The sequence below is a fragment of the Rhinoderma darwinii genome, chromosome 5 (assembly GCF_050947455.1).
Source record: "Rhinoderma darwinii isolate aRhiDar2 chromosome 5, aRhiDar2.hap1, whole genome shotgun sequence".
In the NCBI taxonomy this organism is placed as follows: Eukaryota; Metazoa; Chordata; class Amphibia; order Anura; family Rhinodermatidae; genus Rhinoderma; species Rhinoderma darwinii.
This window is the reverse complement of record NC_134691.1, coordinates 58,494,815-58,516,206: the sequence shown is the minus strand read 5'-3', so window position 1 is coordinate 58,516,206 and position 21,392 is coordinate 58,494,815. Positions and strand designations below refer to the sequence as shown.

Genomic DNA, 21,392 nt, shown 5'->3' with positions numbered 1-21,392 from the left:
AGCCGACGGTCGGCCAACAGAAGTAATTTCTCTCTCTGCAGAGAAGTTTGTGCAACTGACCCTTTCAGTTGGTCAGCGCATGCAGCCCACTAGGTGACTCGAGTGTGAGGAAGGAGGAAAGGGGCTGACTTCCTGCTTTGGCCTTGAAAAATGACAGGCAGGAGACTTTGGCATGTGGGTGCCATGGGGCTGGCCAGGTGTGCCGCCTAGGTGTGCCACGCTGCTGACAGTTAATCGAGCGAAAAATCAAGCCAAAGGATAGAAGAAATAGGCCCAGTGTTCAAGTAGAAGAGCAGTAAATGAGAGGCGTGTCTCCGCCTACGGCCACACCACCCTGAATGCGCCCGATCTCGTCTGATCTCGGAAGCTAAGCAGGGTCAGGCCTGGTTAGTACTTGGATGGGAGACCGCCTGGGAATACCAGGTGCTGTAGGCTTTTTGCTTTTCCTCGCTGCAACAAGCAATGGTCGCTGTCCTCAATGCCTTTTTCCCATTGACTTTTTCAACTGCACACTTGCTTCTTTTCCTGAGCTTTCTCTTTTGCGCTTTTGAATGCTCGCAAAATCCCTGTCCTCCTTATCAGCATGGTGGCCACCACCAGCATTACTGCTTTTAATACGAGGCTGAATTTCAATAGTAACAGCGCCCCTTGCAGGACTGGGGGCACTCAGTGTTAACCTGCAGGCTGACTGACAGCGTCACGAATGCAGCACACGTTTGCAGACAACGCAGCGTAGGAAAGGGAAGCGCGCTGAAAGCCGCTTCCAATCACTCACCACCACCAGCTCACCTCCTTCCCTAATTGTTTCCCGTACACCTGGCTCCATCCCACCTTGCTGGCCGAGCTTGCTCTCTCTTTCACACCCTCATTCCATTGTTAGCCTGTCGAAAAGCCTGCACTGAGGCTTTTTAAAAGACACCCGCTGCTCAGCACTGCTGTGGCAGCTGTTTCATTAGTCAACAACACCTGTCGGCTGTATTCCCCCTGCCAGCCCTTGCGGTCGTCGCATTGGTCCTTCGGAAACAGCCGCCCCCTGTTGGGCCGGAGTGGTGCTATGCCGGTATCCATGGACTGAAAGTTTCTAGGCGTGCTGCGTTTTTCCATGCCCGGCTGGCAATGGCAACCGACGCTCGTCAAAGGGATGGAGGGCTCATGTGTGCGCACCCTGAGCTCCTAATGGCGTCTGCCACTGTGCCGCAGGTGAGCGTTACCTGCTGGCGAGTCTTTGGTGCACGCACCAATTTGGCCACGTGCTGGCCAGGGCCAGGCTGACTGGGCTTTGAACAAATGAGGGTGGGTGAGAAGAGGTCAGCTGCGTCTACCGGCCACACCACCCTGAATACGCCCGATCTCGTCCGATCTCGGAAGCAAAGCGGGGTCGGGCTCGGACAGTACTTGGATGGGAGACCTCCTGGGAATACCGGGTGCTGTAGACTGTATTTTTTTTCTCGGCTGTTTCTTCCTGTTTTTGTCATTTCCATCCTTCCAGGATCTCCGGCTCTGGGCCCAGTGGCTGCCAACGGCCATACCACTAGGCGACCGCACCGGCCTACTATCTAGCTGCGTGCCCCAGCTAAAAGGCCTCACTGCCCCTGTAGCCTGACACATGTAAATGATAGTGTTAAAAGAGACCAGGCTTTCAGCAGATGCCCAGGGGATGGCTTGAGCCGACGGTCGGCCAACAGAAGTAATTTCTCTCTCTGCAGAGAAGTTTGTGCAACTGACCCTTTCAGTTGGTCAGCGCATGCAGCCCACTAGGTGACTCGAGTGTGAGGAAGGAGGAAAGGGGCTGACTTCCTGCTTTGGCCTTGAAAAATGACAGGCAGGAGACTTTGGCATGTGGGTGCCATGGGGCTGGCCAGGTGTGCCGCCTAGGTGTGCCACGCTGCTGACAGTTAATCGAGCGAAAAATCAAGCCAAAGGATAGAAGAAATAGGCCCAGTGTTCAAGTAGAAGAGCAGTAAATGAGAGGCCTGTCTCCGCCTACGGCCACACCATCCTGAATGCGCCCGATCTCGTCTGATCTCGGAAGCTAAGCAGGGTTAGGCCTGGTTAGTACTTGGATGGGAGACCGCCTGGGAATACCAGGTGCTGTAGGCTTTTTGATTTTCCTCGCTGCAACAAGCAATGGTCGCTGTCCTCAATGCCTTTTTCCCATTGACTTTTTCAACTGCACACTTGCTTCTTTTCCTGAGCTTTCTCTTTTGCGCTTTTGAATGCTCGCAAAATCCCTGTCCTCCTTATCAGCATGGTGGCCACCACCAGCATTACTGCTTTTAATACGAGGCTGAATTTCAATAGTAACAGCGCCCCTTGCAGGACTGGGGGCACTCAGTGTTAACCTGCAGGCTGACTGACAGCGTCACGAATGCAGCACACGTTTGCAGACAACGCAGCGTAGGAAAGGGAAGCGCGCTGAAAGCCGCTTCCAATCACTCACCACCACCAGCTCACCTCCTTCCCTAATTGTTTCCCGTACACCTGGCTCCATCCCACCTTGCTGGCCGAGCTTGCTCTCTCTTTCACACCCTCATTCCATTGTTAGCCTGTCGAAAAGCCTGCACTGAGGCTTTTTAAAAGACACCCGCTGCTCAGCACTGCTGTGGCAGCTGTTTCATTAGTCAACAACACCTGTCGGCTGTATTCCCCCTGCCAGCCCTTGCGGTCGTCGCATTGGTCCTTCGGAAACAGCCGCCCCCTGTTGGGCCGGAGTGGTGCTATGCCGGTATCCATGGACTGAAAGTTTCTAGGCGTGCTGCGTTTTTCCATGCCCGGCTGGCAATGGCAACCGACGCTCGTCAAAGGGATGGAGGGCTCATGTGTGCGCACCCTGAGCTCCTAATGGCGTCTGCCACTGTGCCGCAGGTGAGCGTTACCTGCTGGCGAGTCTTTGGTGCACGCACCAATTTGGCCACGTGCTGGCCAGGCTGACTGGGCTTTGAACAAATGAGGGTGGTGGAGAAGAGGTCAGCTGCGTCTACCGGCCACACCACCCTGAATACGCCCGATCTCGTCCGATCTCGGAAGCAAAGCGGGGTCGGGCTCGGACAGTACTTGGATGGGAGACCTCCTGGGAATACCGGGTGCTGTAGACTGTATTTTTTTTCTCGGCTGTTTCTTCCTGTTTTTGTCATTTCCATCCTTCCAGGATCTCCGGCTCTGGGCCCAGTGGCTGCCAACGGCCATACCACTAGGCGACCGCACCGGCCTACTATCTAGCTGCGTGCCCCAGCTAAAAGGCCTCACTGCCCCTGTAGCCTGACACATGTAAATGATAGAGTTAAAAGAGACCAGGCTTTCAGCAGATGCCCAGGGGATGGCTTGAGCCGACGGTCGGCCAACAGAAGTAATTTCTACCTCTGCAGAGAAGTTTGTGCAACTGACCCTTTCAGTTGGTCAGCGCATGCAGCCCACTAGGTGACTCGAGTGTGAGGAAGGAGGAAAGGGGCTGACTTCCTGCTTTGGCCTTGAAAAATGACAGGCAGGAGACTTTGGCATGTGGGTGCCATGGGGCTGGCCAGGTGTGCCACGCTGCTGACAGTTAATCGAGCGAAAAATCAAGCCAAAGGATAGAAGAAATAGGCCCAGTGTTCAAGTAGAAGAGCAGTAAATGAGAAGCATGTCTCCGCATACGGCCACACCACCCTTAATGCGCCCGATCTCGTCTGATCTCGGAAGCTAAGCAGGGTTAGGCCTGGTTAGTACTTGGATGGGAGACCGCCTGGGAATACCAGGTGCTGTAGGCTTTTTGATTTTCCTCGCTGCAACAAGCAATGGTCGCTGTCCTCAATGCCTTTTTCCCATTGACTTTTTCAACTGCACACTTGCTTCTTTTCCTGAGCTTTCTCTTTTGCGCTTTTGAATGCTCGCAAAATCCCTGTCCTCCTTATCAGCATGGTGGCCACCATCAGCATTACTGCTTTTAATACGAGGCTGAATTTCAATAGTAACAGCGCCCCTTGCAGGACTGGGGGCACTCAGTGTTAACCTGCAGGCTGACTGACAGCGTCACGAATGCAGCACACGTTTGCAGACAACGCAGCGTAGGAAAGGGAAGCGCGCTGAAAGCCGCTTCCAATCACTCACCACCACCAGCTCACCTCCTTCCCTAATTGTTTCCCGTACACCTGGCTCCATCCCACCTTGCTGGCCGAGCTTGCTCTCTCTTTCACACCCTCATTCCATTGTTAGCCTGTCGAAAAGCCTGCACTGAGGCTTTTTAAAAGACACCCGCTGCTCAGCACTGCTGTGGCAGCTGTTTCATTAGTCAACAACACCTGTCGGCTGTATTCCCCCTGCCAGCCCTTGCGGTCGTCGCATTGGTCCTTCGGAAACAGCCGCCCCCTGTTGGGCCGGAGTGGTGCTATGCCGGTATCCATGGACTGAAAGTTTCTAGGCGTGCTGCGTTTTTCCATGCCCGGCTGGCAATGGCAACCGACGCTCGTCAAAGGGATGGAGGGCTCATGTGTGCGCACCCTGAGCTCCTAATGGCGTCTGCCACTGTGCCGCAGGTGAGCGTTACCTGCTGGCGAGTCTTTGGTGCACGCACCAATTTGGCCACGTGCCGGCCAGGGCCAGGCTGACTGGGCTTTGAACAAATGAGGGTGGCGGAGAAGAAGTCAGCTGCGTCTACCGGCCACACCACCCTGAATACGCCCGATCTCGTCCGATCTCGGAAGCAAAGCGGGGTCGGGCTCGGACAGTACTTGGATGGGAGACCTCCTGGGAATACCGGGTGCTGTAGACTGTATTTTTTTTCTCGGCTGTTTCTTCCTGTTTTTGTCATTTCCATCCTTCCAGGATCTCCGGCTCTGGGCCCAGTGGCTGCCAACGGCCATACCACTAGGCGACCGCACCGGCCTACTATCTAGCTGCGTGCCCCAGCTAAAAGGCCTCACTGCCCCTGTAGCCTGACACATGTAAATGATAGAGTTAAAAGAGACCAGGCTTTCAGCAGATGCCCTGGGGATGGCTTGAGCCGACGGTCGGCCAACAGAAGTAATTTCTCTCTCTGCAGAGAAGTTTGTGCAACTGACCCTTTCAGTTGGTCAGCGCATGCAGCCCACTAGGTGACTCGAGTGTGAGGAAGGAGGAAAGGGGCTGACTTCCTGCTTTGGCCTTGAAAAATGACAGGCAGGAGACTTTGGCATGTGGGTGCCATGGGGCTGGCCAGGTGTGCCACGCTGCTGACAGTTAATCGAGCGAAAAATCAAGCCAAAGGATAGAAGAAATAGGCCCAGTGTTCAAGTAGAAGAGGAGTAAATGAGAGGCCTGTCTCCGCCTACGGCCACACCACCCTGAATGTGCCCGATCTCGTCTGATCGCGGAAGCTAAGCAGGGTCAGGCCTGGTTAGTACTTGGATGGGAGACCGCCTGGGAATACCAGGTGCTGTAGGCTTTTTGATTTTCCTCGCTGCAACAAGCAATGGTCGCTGTCCTCAATGCCTTTTTCCCATTGACTTTTTCAACTGCACACTTGCTTCTTTTCCTGAGCTTTCTCTTTTGCGCTTTTGAATGCTCGCAAAATCCCTGTCCTCCTTATCAGCATGGTGGCCACCACCAGCATTACTGCTTTTAATACGAGGCTGAATTTCAATAGTAACAGCGCCCCTTGCAGGACTGGGGGCACTCAGTGTTAACCTGCAGGCTGACTGACAGCGTCACGAATTCAGCACACGTTTGCAGACAACGCAGCGTAGGAAAGGGAAGCGCGCTGAAAGCCGCTTCCAATCACTCACCACCACCAGCTCACCTCCTTCCCTAATTGTTTCCCGTACACCTGGCTCCATCCCACCTTGCTGGCCGAGCTTGCTCTCTCTTTCACACCCTCATTCCATTGTTAGCCTGTCGAAAAGCCTGCACTGAGGCTTTTTAAAAGACACCCGCTGCTCAGCACTGCTGTGGCAGCTGTTTCATTAGTCAACAACACCTGTCGGCTGTATTCCCCCTGCCAGCCCTTGCGGTCGTCGCATTGGTCCTTCGGAAACAGCCGCCCCCTGTTGGGCCGGAGTGGTGCTATGCCGGTATCCATGGACTGAAAGTTTCTAGGCGTGCTGCGTTTTTCCATGCCCGGCTGGCAATGGCAACCGACGCTCGTCAAAGGGATGGAGGGCTCATGTGTGCGCACCCTGAGCTCCTAATGGCGTCTGCCACTGTGCCGCAGGTGAGCGTTACCTGCTGGCGAGTCTTTGGTGCACGCACCAATTTGGCCACGTGCCGGCCAGGGCCAGGCTGACTGGGCTTTGAACAAATGAGGGTGGTGGAGAAGAGGTCAGCTGCGTCTACCGGCCACACCACCCTGAATACGCCCGATCTCGTCCGATCTCGGAAGCAAAGCGGGGTCAGGCTTGGACAGTACTTGGATGGGAGACCTCCTGGGAATACCGGGTGCTGTAGACTGTATTTTTTTTCTCGGCTGTTTCTTCCTGTTTTTGTCATTTCCATCCTTCCAGGATCTCCGGCTCTGGGCCCAGTGGCTGCCAACGGCCATACCACTAGGCGACCGCACCGGCCTACTATCTAGCTGCGTGCCCCAGCTAAAAGGCCTCACTGCCCCTGTAGCCTGACACATGTAAATGATAGAGTTAAAAGAGACCAGGCTTTCAGCAGATGCCCAGGGGATGGCTTGAGCCGACGGTCGGCCAACAGAAGTAATTTCTCTCTCTGCAGAGAAGTTTGTGCAACTGACCCTTTCAGTTGGTCAGCGCATGCAGCCCACTAGGTGACTCGAGTGTGAGGAAGGAGGAAAGGGGCTGACTTCCTGCTTTGGCCTTGAAAAATGACAGGCAGGAGATTTTGGCATGTGGGTGCCATGGGGCTGGCCAGGTGTGCCACGCTGCTGACAGTTAATCGAGCGAAAAATCAAGCCAAAGGATAGAAGAAATAGGCCCAGTGTTCAAGTAGAAGAGCAGTAAATGAGAGGCGTGTCTCCGCCTACGGCCACACCACCCTGAATGCGCCCGATCTCGTCTGATCTCGGAAGCTAAGCAGGGTCAGGCCTGGTTAGTACTTGGATGGGAGACTGCCTGGGAATACCAGGTGCTGTAGGCTTTTTGCTTTTCCTCGCTGCAACAAGCAATGGTCGCTGTCCTCAATGCCTTTTTCCCATTGACTTTTTCAACTGCACACTTGCTTCTTTTCCTGAGCTTTCTCTTTTGCGCTTTTGAATGCTCGCAAAATCCCTGTCCTCCTTATCAGCATGGTGGCCACCACCAGCATTACTGCTTTTAATACGAGGCTGAATTTCAATAGTAACAGCGCCCCTTGCAGGACTGGGGGCACTCAGTGTTAACCTGCAGGCTGACTGACAGCGTCACGAATGCAGCACACGTTTGCAGACAACGCAGCGTAGGAAAGGGAAGCGCGCTGAAAGCCGCTTCCAATCACTCACCACCACCAGCTCACCTCCTTCCCTAATTGTTTCCCGTACACCTGGCTCCATCCCACCTTGCTGGCCGAGCTTGCTCTCTCTTTCACACCCTCATTCCATTGTTAGCCTGTCGAAAAGCCTGCACTGAGGCTTTTTAAAAGACACCCGCTGCTCAGCACTGCTGTGGCAGCTGTTTCATTAGTCAACAACACCTGTCGGCTGTATTCCCCCTGCCAGCCCTTGCGGTCGTCGCATTGGTCCTTCGGAAACAGCCGCCCCCTGTTGGGCCGGAGTGGTGCTATGCCGGTATCCATGGACTGAAAGTTTCTAGGCGTGCTGCGTTTTTCCATGCCCGGCTGGCAATGGCAACCGACGCTCGTCAAAGGGATGGAGGGCTCATGTGTGCGCACCCTGAGCTCCTAATGGCGTCTGCCACTGTGCCGCAGGTGAGCGTTACCTGCTGGCGAGTCTTTGGTGCACGCACCAATTTGGCCACGTGCCGGCCAGGGCCAGGCTGACTGGGCTTTGAACAAATGAGGGTGGTGGAGAAGAGGTCAGCTGCGTCTACCGGCCACACCACCCTGAATACGCCCGATCTCGTCCGATCTCGGAAGCAAAGCGGGGTCGGGCTCGGACAGTACTTGGATGGGAGACCTCCTGGGAATACCGGGTGCTGTAAACTGTATTTTTTTTCTCGGCTGTTTCTTCCTGTTTTTGTCATTTCCATCCTTCCAGGATCTCCGGCTCTGGGACCAGTGGCTGCCAACGGCCATACCACTAGGCGACCGCACCGGCCTACTATCTAGCTGCGTGCCCCAGCTAAAAGGCCTCACTGCCCCTGTAGCCTGACACATGTAAATGATAGAGTTAAAAGAGACCAGGCTTTCAGCAGATGCCCAGGGGATGGCTTGAGCCGACGGTCGGCCAACAGAAGTAATTTCTCTCTCTGCAGAGAAGTTTGTGCAACTGACCCTTTCAGTTGGTCAGCGCATGCAGCCCACTAGGTGACTCGAGTGTGAGGAAGGAGGAAAGGGGCTGACTTCCTGCTTTGGCCTTGAAAAATGACAGGCAGGAGACTTTGGCATGTGGGTGCCATGGGGCTGGCCAGGTGTGCCACGCTGCTGACAGTTAATCGAGCGAAAAATCAAGCCAAAGGATAGAAGAAATAGGCCCAGTGATCAAGTAGAAGAGCAGTAAATGAGAGGCATGTCTCCGCCTACGGCCACACCACCCTGAATGCGCCCGATCTCGTCTGATCTCGGAAGCTAAGCAGGGTCAGGCCTGGTTAGTACTTGGATGGGAGACCGCCTGGGAATACCAGGTGCTGTAGGCTTTTTGATTTTCCTCGCTGCAACAAGCAATGGTCGCTGTCCTCAATGCCTTTTTCCCATTGACTTTTTCAACTGCACACTTGCTTCTTTTCCTGAGCTTTCTCTTTTGCGCTTTTGAATGCTCGCAAAATCCCTGTCCTCCTTATCAGCATGGTGGCCACCACCAGCATTACTGCTTTTAATACGAGGCTGAATTTCAATAGTAACAGCGCCCCTTGCAGGACTGGGGGCACTCAGTGTTAACCTGCAGGCTGACTGACAGCGTCACGAATGCAGCACACGTTTGCAGACAACGCAGCGTAGGAAAGGGAAGCGCGCTGAAAGCCGCTTCCAATCACTCACCACCACCAGCTCACCTCCTTCCCTAATTGTTTCCCGTACACCTGGCTCCATCCCACCTTGCTGGCCGAGCTTGCTCTCTCTTTCACACCCTCATTCCATTGTTAGCCTGTCGAAAAGCCTGCACTGAGGCTTTTTAAAAGACACCCGCTGCTCAGCACTGCTGTGGCAGCTGTTTCATTAGTCAACAACACCTGTCGGCTGTATTCCCCCTGCCAGCCCTTGCGGTCGTCGCATTGGTCCTTCGGAAACAGCCGCCCCCTGTTGGGCCGGAGTGGTGCTATGCCGGTATCCATGGACTGAAAGTTTCTAGGCGTGCTGCGTTTTTCCATGCCCGGCTGGCAATGGCAACCGACGCTCGTCAAAGGGATGGAGGGCTCATGTGTGCGCACCCTGAGCTCCTAATGGCGTCTGCCACTGTGCCGCAGGTGAGCGTTACCTGCTGGCGAGTCTTTGGTGCACGCACCAATTTGGCCACGTGCTGGCCAGGGCCAGGCTGACTGGGCTTTGAACAAATGAGGGTGGGTGAGAAGAGGTCAGCTGCGTCTACCGGCCACACCACCCTGAATACGCCGATCTCGTCCGATCTCGGAAGCAAAGCGGGGTCGGGCTCGGACAGTACTTGGATGGGAGACCTCCTGGGAATACCGGGTGCTGTAGACTGTATTTTTTTTCTCGGCTGTTTCTTCCTGTTTTTGTCATTTCCATCCTTCCAGGATCTCCGGCTCTGGGCCCAGTGGCTGCCAACGGCCATACCACTAGGCGACCGCACCGGCCTACTATCTAGCTGCGTGCCCCAGCTAAAAGGCCTCACTGCCCCTGTAGCCTGACACATGTAAATGATAGAGTTAAAAGAGACCAGGCTTTCAGCAGATGCCCAGGGGATGGCTTGAGCCGACGGTCGGCCAACAGAAGTAATTTCTCTCTCTGCAGAGAAGTTTGTGCAACTGACCCTTTCAGTTGGTCAGCGCATGCAGCCCACTAGGTGACTCGAGTGTGAGGAAGGAGGAAAGGGGCTGACTTCCTGCTTTGGCCTTGAAAAATGACAGGCAGGAGACTTTGGCATGTGGGTGCCATGGGGCTGGCCAGGTGTGCCGCCTAGGTGTGCCACGCTGCTGACAGTTAATCGAGCGAAAAATCAAGCCAAAGGATAGAAGAAATAGGCCCAGTGTTCAAGTAGAAGAGCAGTAAATGAGAGGCGTGTCTCCGCCTACGGCCACACCACCCTGAATGCGCCCGATCTCGTCTGATCTCGGAAGATAAGCAGGGTTAGGCCTGGTTAGTACTTGGATGGGAGACCGCCTGGGAATACCAGGTGCTGTAGGCTTTTTGATTTTCCTCGCTGCAACAAGCAATGGTCGCTGTCCTCAATGCCTTTTTCCCATTGACTTTTTCAACTGCACACTTGCTTCTTTTCCTGAGCTTTCTCTTTTGCGCTTTTGAATGCTCGCAAAATCCCTGTCCTCCTTATCAGCATGGTGGCCACCATCAGCATTACTGCTTTTAATACGAGGCTGAATTTCAATAGTAACAGCGCCCCTTGCAGGACTGGGGGCACTCAGTGTTAACCTGCAGGCTGACTGACAGCGTCACGAATGCAGCACACGTTTGCAGACAACGCAGCGTAGGAAAGGGAAGCGCGCTGAAAGCCGCTTCCAATCACTCACCACCACCAGCTCACCTCCTTCCCTAATTGTTTCCCGTACACCTGGCTCCATCCCACCTTGCTGGCCGAGCTTGCTCTCTCTTTCACACCCTCATTCCATTGTTAGCCTGTCGAAAAGCCTGCACTGAGGCTTTTTAAAAGACACCCGCTGCTCAGCACTGCTGTGGCAGCTGTTTCATTAGTCAACAACACCTGTCGGCTGTATTCCCCCTGCCAGCCCTTGCGGTCGTCGCATTGGTCCTTCGGAAACAGCCGCCCCCTGTTGGGCCGGAGTGGTGCTATGCCGGTATCCATGGACTGAAAGTTTCTAGGCGTGCTGCGTTTTTCCATGCCCGGCTGGCAATGGCAACCGACGCTCGTCAAAGGGATGGAGGGCTCATGTGTGCGCACCCTGAGCTCCTAATGGCGTCTGCCACTGTGCCGCAGGTGAGCGTTACCTGCTGGCGAGTCTTTGGTGCACGCACCAATTTGGCCACGTGCTGGCCAGGCTGACTGGGCTTTGAACAAATGAGGGTGGTGGAGAAGAGGTCAGCTGCGTCTACCGGCCACACCACCCTGAATACGCCCGATCTCGGAAGCAAAGCGGGGTCGGGCTCGGACAGTACTTGGATGGGAGACCTCCTGGGAATACCGGGTGCTGTAGACTGTATTTTTTTTTCTCGGCTGTTTCTTCCTGTTTTTGTCATTTCCATCCTTCCAGGATCTCCGGCTCTGGGCCCAGTGGCTGCCAACGGCCATACCACTAGGCGACCGCACCGGCCTACTATCTAGCTGCGTGCCCCAGCTAAAAGGCCTCACTGCCCCTGTAGCCTGACACATGTAAATGATAGAGTTAAAAGAGACCAGGCTTTCAGCAGATGCCCAGGGGATGGCTTGAGCCGACGGTCGGCCAACAGAAGTAATTTCTCTCTCTGCAGAGAAGTTTGTGCAACTGACCCTTTCAGTTGGTCAGCGCATGCAGCCCACTAGGTGACTCGAGTGTGAGGAAGGAGGAAAGGGGCTGACTTCCTGCTTTGGCCTTGAAAAATGACAGGCAGGAGACTTTGGCATGTGTGTGCCATGGGGCTGGCCAGGTGTGCCACGCTGCTGACAGTTAATCGAGCGAAAAATCAAGCCAAAGGATAGAAGAAATAGGCCCAGTGTTCAAGTAGAAGAGCAGTAAATGAGAAGCATGTCTCCGCCTACGGCCACACCACCCTGAATGCGCCCGATCTCGTCTGATCTCGGAAGCTAAGCAGGGTTAGGCCTGGTTAGTACTTGGATGGGAGACCGCCTGGGAATACCAGGTGCTGTAGGCTTTTTGATTTTCCTCGCTGCAACAAGCAATGGTCGCTGTCCTCAATGCCTTTTTCCCATTGACTTTTTCAACTGCACACTTGCTTCTTTTCCTGAGCTTTCTCTTTTGCGCTTTTGAATGCTCGCAAAATCCCTGTCCTCCTTATCAGCATGGTGGCCACCATCAGCATTACTGCTTTTAATACGAGGCTGAATTTCAATAGTAACAGCGCCCCTTGCAGGACTGGGGGCACTCAGTGTTAACCTGCAGGCTGACTGACAGCGTCACGAATGCAGCACACGTTTGCAGACAACGCAGCGTAGGAAAGGGAAGCGCGCTGAAAGCCGCTTCCAATCACTCACCACCACCAGCTCACCTCCTTCCCTAATTGTTTCCCGTACACCTGGCTCCATCCCACCTTGCTGGCCGAGCTTGCTCTCTCTTTCACACCCTCATTCCATTGTTAGCCTGTCGAAAAGCCTGCACTGAGGCATTTTAAAAGACACCCGCTGCTCAGCACTGCTGTGGCAGCTGTTTCATTAGTCAACAACACCTGTCGGCTGTATTCCCCCTGCCAGCCCTTGCGGTCGTCGCATTGGTCCTTCGGAAACAGCCGCCCCCTGTTGGGCCGGAGTGGTGCTATGCCGGTATCCATGGACTGAAAGTTTCTAGGCGTGCTGCGTTTTTCCATGCCCGGCTGGCAATGGCAACCGACGCTCGTCAAAGGGATGGAGGGCTCATGTGTGCGCACCCTGAGCTCCTAATGGCGTCTGCCACTGTGCCGCAGGTGAGCGTTACCTGCTGGCGAGTTTTTGGTGCACGCACCAATTTGGCCACGTGCCGGCCAGGGCCAGGCTGACTGGGCTTTGAACAAATGAGGGTGGCGGAGAAGAAGTCAGCTGCGTCTACCGGCCACACCACCCTGAATACGCCCGATCTTGTCCGATCTCGGAAGCAAAGCGGGGTCGGGCTCGGACAGTACTTGGATGGGAGACCTCCTGGGAATACCGGGTGCTGTAGACTGTATTTTTTTTCTCGGCTGTTTCTTCCTGTTTTTGTCATTTCCATCCTTCCAGGATCTCCGGCTCTGGGCCCAGTGGCTGCCAACGGCCATACCACTAGGCGACCGCACCGGCCTACTATCTAGCTGCGTGCCCCAGCTAAAAGGCCTCACTGCCCCTGTAGCCTGACACATGTAAATGATAGAGTTAAAAGAGACCAGGCTTTCAGCAGATGCCCAGGGGATGGCTTGAGCCGACGGTCGGCCAACAGAAGTAATTTCTCTCTCTGCAGAGAAGTTTGTGCAACTGACCCTTTCAGTTGGTCAGCGCATGCAGCCCACTAGGTGACTCGAGTGTGAGGAAGGAGGAAAGGGGCTGACTTCCTGCTTTGGCCTTGAAAAATGACAGGCAGGAGACTTTGGCATGTGGGTGCCATGGGGCTGGCCAGGTGTGCCGCCTAGGTGTGCCACGCTGCTGACAGTTAATCGAGCGAAAAATCAAGCCAAAGGATAGAAGAAATAGGCCCAGTGTTCAAGTAGAAGAGCAGTAAATGAGAGGCCTGTCTCCGCCTACGGCCACACCATCCTGAATGCGCCCGATCTCGTCTGATCTCGGAAGCTAAGCAGGGTTAGGCCTGGTTAGTACTTGGATGGGAGACCGCCTGGGAATACCAGGTGCTGTAGGCTTTTTGATTTTCCTCGCTGCAACAAGCAATGGTCGCTGTCCTCAATGCCTTTTTCCCATTGACTTTTTCAACTGCACACTTGCTTCTTTTCCTGAGCTTTCTCTTTTGCGCTTTTGAATGCTCGCAAAATCCCTGTCCTCCTTATCAGCATGGTGGCCACCACCAGCATTACTGCTTTTAATACGAGGCTGAATTTCAATAGTAACAGCGCCCCTTGCAGGACTGGGGGCACTCAGTGTTAACCTGCAGGCTGACTGACAGCGTCACGAATGCAGCACACGTTTGCAGACAACGCAGCGTAGGAAAGGGAAGCGCGCTGAAAGCCGCTTCCAATCACTCACCACCACCAGCTCACCTCCTTCCCTAATTGTTTCCCGTACACCTGGCTCCATCCCACCTTGCTGGCCGAGCTTGCTCTCTCTTTCACACCCTCATTCCATTGTTAGCCTGTCGAAAAGCCTGCACTGAGGCTTTTTAAAAGACACCCGCTGCTCAGCACTGCTGTGGCAGCTGTTTCATTAGTCAACAACACCTGTCGGCTGTATTCCCCCTGCCAGCCCTTGCGGTCGTCGCATTGGTCCTTCGGAAACAGCCGCCCCCTGTTGGGCCGGAGTGGTGCTATGCCGGTATCCATGGACTGAAAGTTTCTAGGCGTGCTGCGTTTTTCCATGCCCGGCTGGCAATGGCAACCGACGCTCGTCAAAGGGATGGAGGGCTCATGTGTGCGCACCCTGAGCTCCTAATGGCGTCTGCCACTGTGCCGCAGGTGAGCGTTACCTGCTGGCGAGTCTTTGGTGCACGCACCAATTTGGCCATGTGCTGGCCAGGCTGACTGGGCTTTGAACTAATGAGGGTGGTGGAGAAGAGGTCAGCTGCGTCTACCGGCCACACCACCCTGAATACGTCCGATCTCGGAAGCAAAGCGGGGTCGGGCTCGGACAGTACTTGGATGGGAGACCTCCTGGGAATACCGGGTGCTGTAGACTGTATTTTTTTTCTCGGCTGTTTCTTCCTGTTTTTGTCATTTCCATCCTTCCAGGATCTCCGGCTCTGGGCCCAGTGGCTGCCAACGGCCATACCACTAGGCGACCGCACCGGCCTACTATCTAGCTGCGTGCCCCAGCTAAAAGGCCTCACTGCCCCTGTAGCCTGACACATGTAAATGATAGAGTTAAAAGAGACCAGGCTTTCAGCAGATGCCCAGGGGATGGCTTGAGCCGACGGTCGGCCAACAGAAGTAATTTCTCTCTCTGCAGAGAAGTTTGTGCAACTGACCCTTTCAGTTGGTCAGCGCATGCAGCCCACTAGGTGACTCGAGTGTGAGGAAGGAGGAAAGGGGCTGACTTCCTGCTTTGGCCTTGAAAAATGACAGGCAGGAGACTTTGGCATGTGTGTGCCATGGGGCTGGCCAGGTGTGCCACGCTGCTGACAGTTAATCGAGCGAAAAATCAAGCCAAAGGATAGAAGAAATAGGCCCAGTGTTCAAGTAGAAGAGCAGTAAATGAGAAGCATGTCTCCGCCTACGGCCACACCACCCTGAATGCGCCCAATCTCGTCTGATCTCGGAAGCTAAGCAGGGTTAGGCCTGGTTAGTACTTGGATGGGAGACCGCCTGGGAATACCAGGTGCTGTAGGCTTTTTGATTTTCCTCGCTGCAACAAGCAATGGTCGCTGTCCTCAATGCCTTTTTCCCATTGACTTTTTCAACTGCACACTTGCTTCTTTTCCTGAGCTTTCTCTTTTGCGCTTTTGAATGCTCGCAAAATCCCTGTCCTCCTTATCAGCATGGTGGCCACCATCAGCATTACTGCTTTTAATACGAGGCTGAATTTCAATAGTAACAGCGCCCCTTGCAGGACTGGGGGCACTCAGTGTTAACCTGCAGGCTGACTGACAGCGTCACGAATGCAGCACACGTTTGCAGACAACGCAGCGTAGGAAAGGGAAGCGCGCTGAAAGCCGCTTCCAATCACTCACCACCACCAGCTCACCTCCTTCCCTAATTGTTTCCCGTACACCTGGCTCCATCCCACCTTGCTGGCCGAGCTTGCTCTCTCTTTCACACCCTCATTCCATTGTTAGCCTGTCGAAAAGCCTGCACTGAGGCTTTTTAAAAGACACCCGCTGCTCAGCACTGCTGTGGCAGCTGTTTCATTAGTCAACAACACCTGTCGGCTGTATTCCCCCTGCCAGCCCTTGCGGTCGTCGCATTGGTCCTTCGGAAACAGCCGCCCCCTGTTGGGCCGGAGTGGTGCTATGCCGGTATCCATGGACTGAAAGTTTATAGGCGTGCTGCGTTTTTCCATGCCCGGCTGGCAATGGCAACCGACGCTCGTCAAAGGGATGGAGGGCTCATGTGTGCGCACCCTGAGCTCCTAATGGCGTCTGCCACTGTGCCGCAGGTGAGCGTTACCTGCTGGCGAGTCTTTGGTGCACGCACCAATTTGGCCACGTGCCGGCCAGGGCCAGGCTGACTGGGCTTTGAACAAATGAGGGTGGCGGAGAAGAAGTCAGCTGCGTCTACCGGCCACACCACCCTGAATACGCCCGATCTCGTCCGATCTCGGAAGCAAAGCGGGGTCGGGCTCGGACAGTACTTGGATGGGAGACCTCCTGGGAATACCGGGTGCTGTAGACTGTTTTTTTTTTCTCGGCTGTTTCTTCCTGTTTTTGTCATTTCCATCCTTCCAGGATCTCCGGCTCTGGGCCCAGTGGCTGCCAACGGCCATACCACTAGGCGACCGCACCGGCCTACTATCTAGCTGCGTGCCCCAGCTAAAAGGCCTCACTGCCCCTGTAGCCTGACACATGTAAATGATAGAGTTAAAAGAGACCAGGCTTTCAGCAGATGCCCAGGGGATGGCTTGAGCCGACGGTCGGCCAACAGAAGTAATTTCTCTCTCTGCAGAGAAGTTTGTGCAACTGACCCTTTCAGTTGGTCAGCGCATGCAGCCCACTAGGTGACTCGAGTGTGAGGAAGGAGGAAAGGGGCTGACTTCCTGCTTTGGCCTTGAAAAATGACAGGCAGGAGACTTTGGCATGTGGGTGCCATGGGGCTGGCCAGGTGTGCCGCCTAGGTGTGCCACGCTGCTGACAGTTAATCGAGCGAAAAATCAAGCCAAAGGATAGAAGAAATAGGCCCAGTGTTCAAGTAGAAGAGCAGTAAATGAGAGGCCTGTCTCCGCCTACGGCCACACCATCCTGAATGCGCCCGATCTCGTCTGATCTCGGAAGCTAAGCAGGGTTAGGCCTGGTTAGTACTTGGATGGGAGACCGCCTGGGAATACCAGGTGCTGTAGGCTTTTTGATTTTCCTCGCTGCAACAAGCAATGGTCGCTGTCCTCAATGCCTTTTTCCCATTGACTTTTTCAACTGCACACTTGCTTCTTTTCCTGAGCTTTCTCTTTTGCGCTTTTGAATGCTCGCAAAATCCCTGTCCTCCTTATCAGCATGGTGGCCACCACCAGCATTACTGCTTTTAATACGAGGCTGAATTTCAATAGTAACAGCGCCCCTTGCAGGACTGGGGGCACTCAGTGTTAACCTGCAGGCTGACTGACAGCGTCACGAATGCAGCACACGTTTGCAGACAACGCAGCGTAGGAAAGGGAAGCGCGCTGAAAGCCGCTTCCAATCACTCACCACCACCAGCTCACCTCCTTCCCTAATTGTTTCCCGTACACCTGGCTCCATCCCACCTTGCTGGCCGAGCTTGCTCTCTCTTTCACACCCTCATTCCATTGTTAGCCTGTCGAAAAGCCTGCACTGAGGCTTTTTAAAAGACACCCGCTGCTCAGCACTGCTGTGGCAGCTGTTTCATTAGTCAACAACACCTGTCGGCTGTATTCCCCCTGCCAGCCCTTGCGGTCGTCGCATTGGTCCTTCGGAAACAGCCGCCCCCTGTTGGGCCGGAGTGGTGCTATGCCGGTATCCATGGACTGAAAGTTTCAAGGCGTGCTGCGTTTTTCCATGCCCGGCTGGCAATGGCAACCGACGCTCGTCAAAGGGATGGAGGGCTCATGTGTGCGCACCCTGAGCTCCTAATGGCGTCTGCCACTGTGCCGCAGGTGAGCGTTACCTGCTGGCGAGTCTTTGGTGCACGCACCAATTTGGCCACGTGCTGGCCAGGCTGACTGGGCTTTGAACAAATGAGGGTGGTGGAGAAGAGGTCACCTGCGTCTACCGGCCACACCACCCTGAATACGCCCGATCTCGTCCGATCTCGGAAGCAAAGCGGGGTCGGGCTCGGACAGTACTTGGATGGGAGACCTCCTGGGAATACCGGGTGCTGTAGACTGTATTTTTTTTCTCGGCTGTTTCTTCCTGTTTTTGTCATTTCCATCCTTCCAGGATCTCCGGCTCTGGGCCCAGTGGCTGCCAACGGCCATACCACTAGGCGACCGCACCGGCCTACTATCTAGCTGCGTGCCCCAGCTAAAAGGCCTCACTGCCCCTGTAGCCTGACACATGTAAATGATAGAGTTAAAAGAGACCAGGCTTTCAGCAGATGCCCAGGGGATGGCTTGAGCCGACGGTCGGCCAACAGAAGTAATTTCTCTCTCTGCAGAGAAGTTTGTGCAACTGACCCTTTCAGTTGGTCAGCGCATGCAGCCCACTAGGTGACTCGAGTGTGAGGAAGGAGGAAAGGGGCTGACTTCCTGCTTTGGCCTTGAAAAATGACAGGCAGGAGACTTTGGCATGTGGGTGCCATGGGGCTGGCCAGGTGTGCCACGCTGCTGACAGTTAATCGAGCGAAAAATCAAGCCAAAGGATAGAAGAAATAGGCCCAGTGTTCAAGTAGAAGAGCAGTAAATGAGAAGCATGTCTCCGCCTACGGCCACACCACCATGAATGCGCCCGATCTCGTCTGATCTCGGAAGCTAAGCAGGGTTAGGCCTGGTTAGTACTTGGATGGGAGACCGCCTGGGAATACCAGGTGCTGTAGGCTTTTTGATTTTCCTCGCTGCAACAAGCAATGGTCGCTGTCCTCAATGCCTTTTTCCCATTGACTTTTTCAACTGCACACTTGCTTCTTTTCCTGAGCTTTCTCTTTTGCGCTTTTGAATGCTCGCAAAATCCCTGTCCTCCTTATCAGCATGGTGGCCACCACCAGCATTACTGCTTTTAATACGAGGCTGAATTTCAATAGTAACAGCGCCCCTTGCAGGACTGGGGGCACTCAGTGTTAACCTGCAGGCTGACTGACAGCGTCACGAATGCAGCACACGTTTGCAGACAACGCAGCGTAGGAAAGGGAAGCGCGCTGAAAGCCGCTTCCAATCACTCACCACCACCAGCTCACCTCCTTCCCTAATTGTTTCCCGTACACCTGGCTCCATCCCACCTTGCTGGCCGAGCTTGCTCTCTCTTTCACACCCTCATTCCATTGTTAGCCTGTCGAAAAGCCTGCACTGAGGCTTTTTAAAAGACACCCGCTGCTCAGCACTGCTGTGGCAGCTGTTTCATTAGTCAACAACACCTGTCGGCTGTATTCCCCCTGCCAGCCCTTGCGGTCGTCGCATTGGTCCTTCGGAAACAGCCGCCCCCTGTTGGGCCGGAGTGGTGCTATGCCGGTATCCATGGACTGAAAGTTTCAAGGCGTGCTGCGTTTTTCCATGCCCGGCTGGCAATGGCAACCGACGCTCGTCAAAGGGATGGAGGGCTCATGTGTGCGCACCCTGAGCTCCTAATGGCGTCTGCCACTGTGCCGCAGGTGAGCGTTACCTGCTGGCGAGTCTTTGGTGCACGCACCAATTTGGCCACGTGCTGGCCAGGCTGACTGGGCTTTGAACAAATGAGGGTGGTGGAGAAGAGGTCAGCTGCGTCTACCGGCCACACCACCCTGAATACGCCCGATCTCGTCCGATCTCGGAAGCAAAGCGGGGTCGGGCTCGGACAGTACTTGGATGGGAGACCTCCTGGGAATACCGGGTGCTGTAGACTGTATTTTTTTTCTCGGCTGTTTCTTCCTGTTTTTGTCATTTCCATCCTTCCAGGATCTCCGGCTCTGGGCCCAGTGGCTGCCAACGGCCATACCACTAGGCGACCGCACCGGCCTACTATCTAGCTGCGTGCCCCAGCTAAAAGGCCTCACTGCCCCTGTAGCCTGACACATGTAAATGATAGAGTTAAAAGAGACCAGGCTTTCAGCAGATGCCCAGGGGATGGCTTGAGCCGACGGTCGGCCAACAGAAGTAATTTCTCTCTCTGCAGAGAAGTTTGTGCAACTGACCCTTTCAGTTGGTCAGCGCATGCAGCCCACTAGGTGACTCGAGTGTGAGGAAGGAGGAAAGGGGCTGACTTCCTGCTTTGGCCTTGAAAAATGACAGGCAGGAGACTTTGGCATGTGGGTGCCATGGGGCTGGCCAGGTGTGCCACGCTGCTGACAGTTAATCGAGCGAAAAATCAAGCCAAAGGATAGAAGAAATAGGCCCAGTGTTCAAGTAGAAGAGCAGTAAATGAGAAGCATGTCTCCGCCTACGGCCACACCACCCTGAATGCGCCCGATCTCGTCTGATCTCGGAAGCTAAGCAGGGTTAGGCCTGGTTAGTACTTGGATGGGAGACCGCCTGGGAATACCAGGTGCTGTAGGCTTTTTGATTTTCCTCGCTGCAACAAGCAATGGTCGCTGTCCTCAATGCCTTTTTCCCATTGACTTTTTCAACTGCACACTTGCTTCTTTTCCTGAGCTTTCTCTTTTGCGCTTTTGAATGCTCGCAAAATCCCTGTCCTCCTTATCAGCATGGTGGCCACCATCAGCATTACTGCTTTTAATACGAGGCTGAATTTCAATAGTAACAGCGCCCCTTGCAGGACTGGGGGCACTCAGTGTTAACCTGCAGGCTGACTGACAGCGTCACGAATGCAGCACACGTTTGCAGACAACGCAGCGTAGGAAAGGGAAGCGCGCTGAAAGCCGCTTCCAATCACTCACCACCACCAGCTCACCTCCTTCCCTAATTGTTTCCCGTACACCTGGCTCCATCCCACCTTGCTGGCCGAGCTTGCTCTCTCTTTCACACCCTCATTCCATTGTTAGCCTGTCGAAAAGCCTGCACTGAGGCTTTTTAAAAGACACCCGCTGCTCAGCACTGCTGTGGCAGCTGTTTCATTTGTCAACAACACCTGTCGGCTGTATTCCCCCTGCCAGCCCTTGCGGTCGTCGCATTGGTCCTTCGGAAACAGCCGCCCCCTGTTGGGCCGGAGTGGTGCTATGCCGGTATCCATGGACTGAAAGTTTCTAGGCGTGCTGCGTTTTTCCATGCCCGGCTGGCAATGGCAACCGACGCTCGTCAAAGGGATGGAGGGCTCATGTGTGCGCACCCTGAGCTCCTAATGGCGTCTGCCACTGTGCCGCAGGTGAGCGTTACCTGCTGGCGAGTCTTTGGTGCACGCACCAATTTGGCCACGTGCCGGCCAGGGCCAGGCTGACTGGGCTTTGAACAAATGAGGGTGGCGGAGAAGAAGTCAGCTGCGTCTACCGGCCACACCACCCTGAATACGCCCGATCTCGTCCGATCTCGGAAGCAAAGCGGGGTCGGGCTCGGACAGTACTTGGATGGGAGACCTCCTGGGAATACCGGGTGCTGTAGACTGTATTTTTTTTCTCGGCTGTTTCTTCCTGTTTTTGTCATTTCCATCCTTCCAGGATCTCCGGCTCTGGGCCCAGTGGCTGCCAACGGCCATACCACTAGGCGACCACACCGGCCTACTATCTAGCTGCGT

The 21,392-nt window shown here is 54.6% G+C and overlaps 20 non-coding genes and 6 pseudogenes across 20 annotated transcripts; all 26 read left to right on the top strand.

The window, feature by feature from the left end:
- The first annotated feature begins 316 nt into the window (after nucleotides 1–316).
- Nucleotides 317–435, top strand: LOC142653627 (5S ribosomal RNA). The gene has a single exon (XR_012848553.1). It is a non-coding gene; the product is annotated as a 5S ribosomal RNA (ribosomal RNA).
- Nucleotides 436–1,316: 881 nt separating this feature from the next.
- On the top strand, nucleotides 1,317–1,436 carry LOC142654909 (5S ribosomal RNA). The gene has a single exon (XR_012849241.1). It is a non-coding gene; the product is annotated as a 5S ribosomal RNA (ribosomal RNA).
- A 545-nt stretch (nucleotides 1,437–1,981) lies between these two features.
- On the top strand, nucleotides 1,982–2,100 carry LOC142654156 (5S ribosomal RNA). Its single transcript, XR_012848902.1, has one exon. It is a non-coding gene; the product is annotated as a 5S ribosomal RNA (ribosomal RNA).
- An 875-nt stretch (nucleotides 2,101–2,975) lies between these two features.
- On the top strand, nucleotides 2,976–3,095 carry LOC142654908 (5S ribosomal RNA). Its single transcript, XR_012849240.1, has one exon. It is a non-coding gene; the product is annotated as a 5S ribosomal RNA (ribosomal RNA).
- Nucleotides 3,096–3,627: 532 nt separating this feature from the next.
- Nucleotides 3,628–3,746, top strand: LOC142654862 (5S ribosomal RNA). The gene has a single exon (XR_012849196.1). It is a non-coding gene; the product is annotated as a 5S ribosomal RNA (ribosomal RNA).
- An 881-nt stretch (nucleotides 3,747–4,627) lies between these two features.
- On the top strand, nucleotides 4,628–4,747 carry LOC142654907 (5S ribosomal RNA). Its single transcript, XR_012849239.1, has one exon. It is a non-coding gene; the product is annotated as a 5S ribosomal RNA (ribosomal RNA).
- A 532-nt stretch (nucleotides 4,748–5,279) lies between these two features.
- On the top strand, nucleotides 5,280–5,398 carry LOC142654891 (5S ribosomal RNA). Its single transcript, XR_012849224.1, has one exon. It is a non-coding gene; the product is annotated as a 5S ribosomal RNA (ribosomal RNA).
- Nucleotides 5,399–6,279: 881 nt separating this feature from the next.
- Nucleotides 6,280–6,399, top strand: LOC142655071 (5S ribosomal RNA; annotated as a pseudogene).
- Nucleotides 6,400–6,931: 532 nt separating this feature from the next.
- On the top strand, nucleotides 6,932–7,050 carry LOC142654436 (5S ribosomal RNA). The gene has a single exon (XR_012849046.1). It is a non-coding gene; the product is annotated as a 5S ribosomal RNA (ribosomal RNA).
- An 881-nt stretch (nucleotides 7,051–7,931) lies between these two features.
- LOC142655068 (5S ribosomal RNA) lies at nucleotides 7,932–8,051 on the top strand (annotated as a pseudogene).
- Nucleotides 8,052–8,583: 532 nt separating this feature from the next.
- LOC142653513 (5S ribosomal RNA) lies at nucleotides 8,584–8,702 on the top strand. Its single transcript, XR_012848442.1, has one exon. It is a non-coding gene; the product is annotated as a 5S ribosomal RNA (ribosomal RNA).
- An 881-nt stretch (nucleotides 8,703–9,583) lies between these two features.
- Nucleotides 9,584–9,702, top strand: LOC142655079 (5S ribosomal RNA; annotated as a pseudogene).
- A 545-nt stretch (nucleotides 9,703–10,247) lies between these two features.
- On the top strand, nucleotides 10,248–10,366 carry LOC142654123 (5S ribosomal RNA). The gene has a single exon (XR_012848884.1). It is a non-coding gene; the product is annotated as a 5S ribosomal RNA (ribosomal RNA).
- An 875-nt stretch (nucleotides 10,367–11,241) lies between these two features.
- LOC142655100 (5S ribosomal RNA) lies at nucleotides 11,242–11,351 on the top strand (annotated as a pseudogene).
- A 533-nt stretch (nucleotides 11,352–11,884) lies between these two features.
- On the top strand, nucleotides 11,885–12,003 carry LOC142654987 (5S ribosomal RNA). Its single transcript, XR_012849316.1, has one exon. It is a non-coding gene; the product is annotated as a 5S ribosomal RNA (ribosomal RNA).
- Nucleotides 12,004–12,884: 881 nt separating this feature from the next.
- LOC142655073 (5S ribosomal RNA) lies at nucleotides 12,885–13,004 on the top strand (annotated as a pseudogene).
- Nucleotides 13,005–13,549: 545 nt separating this feature from the next.
- LOC142654145 (5S ribosomal RNA) lies at nucleotides 13,550–13,668 on the top strand. Its single transcript, XR_012848897.1, has one exon. It is a non-coding gene; the product is annotated as a 5S ribosomal RNA (ribosomal RNA).
- Nucleotides 13,669–14,543: 875 nt separating this feature from the next.
- LOC142655101 (5S ribosomal RNA) lies at nucleotides 14,544–14,653 on the top strand (annotated as a pseudogene).
- Nucleotides 14,654–15,185: 532 nt separating this feature from the next.
- On the top strand, nucleotides 15,186–15,304 carry LOC142654860 (5S ribosomal RNA). The gene has a single exon (XR_012849194.1). It is a non-coding gene; the product is annotated as a 5S ribosomal RNA (ribosomal RNA).
- An 881-nt stretch (nucleotides 15,305–16,185) lies between these two features.
- Nucleotides 16,186–16,305, top strand: LOC142654906 (5S ribosomal RNA). The gene has a single exon (XR_012849238.1). It is a non-coding gene; the product is annotated as a 5S ribosomal RNA (ribosomal RNA).
- A 545-nt stretch (nucleotides 16,306–16,850) lies between these two features.
- Nucleotides 16,851–16,969, top strand: LOC142654134 (5S ribosomal RNA). Its single transcript, XR_012848889.1, has one exon. It is a non-coding gene; the product is annotated as a 5S ribosomal RNA (ribosomal RNA).
- Nucleotides 16,970–17,844: 875 nt separating this feature from the next.
- LOC142654905 (5S ribosomal RNA) lies at nucleotides 17,845–17,964 on the top strand. The gene has a single exon (XR_012849237.1). It is a non-coding gene; the product is annotated as a 5S ribosomal RNA (ribosomal RNA).
- A 532-nt stretch (nucleotides 17,965–18,496) lies between these two features.
- Nucleotides 18,497–18,615, top strand: LOC142654425 (5S ribosomal RNA). Its single transcript, XR_012849040.1, has one exon. It is a non-coding gene; the product is annotated as a 5S ribosomal RNA (ribosomal RNA).
- Nucleotides 18,616–19,490: 875 nt separating this feature from the next.
- Nucleotides 19,491–19,610, top strand: LOC142654904 (5S ribosomal RNA). Its single transcript, XR_012849236.1, has one exon. It is a non-coding gene; the product is annotated as a 5S ribosomal RNA (ribosomal RNA).
- A 532-nt stretch (nucleotides 19,611–20,142) lies between these two features.
- Nucleotides 20,143–20,261, top strand: LOC142654872 (5S ribosomal RNA). The gene has a single exon (XR_012849206.1). It is a non-coding gene; the product is annotated as a 5S ribosomal RNA (ribosomal RNA).
- Nucleotides 20,262–21,142: 881 nt separating this feature from the next.
- On the top strand, nucleotides 21,143–21,262 carry LOC142654903 (5S ribosomal RNA). The gene has a single exon (XR_012849235.1). It is a non-coding gene; the product is annotated as a 5S ribosomal RNA (ribosomal RNA).
- The last annotated feature ends 130 nt before the right edge of the window (nucleotides 21,263–21,392 follow it).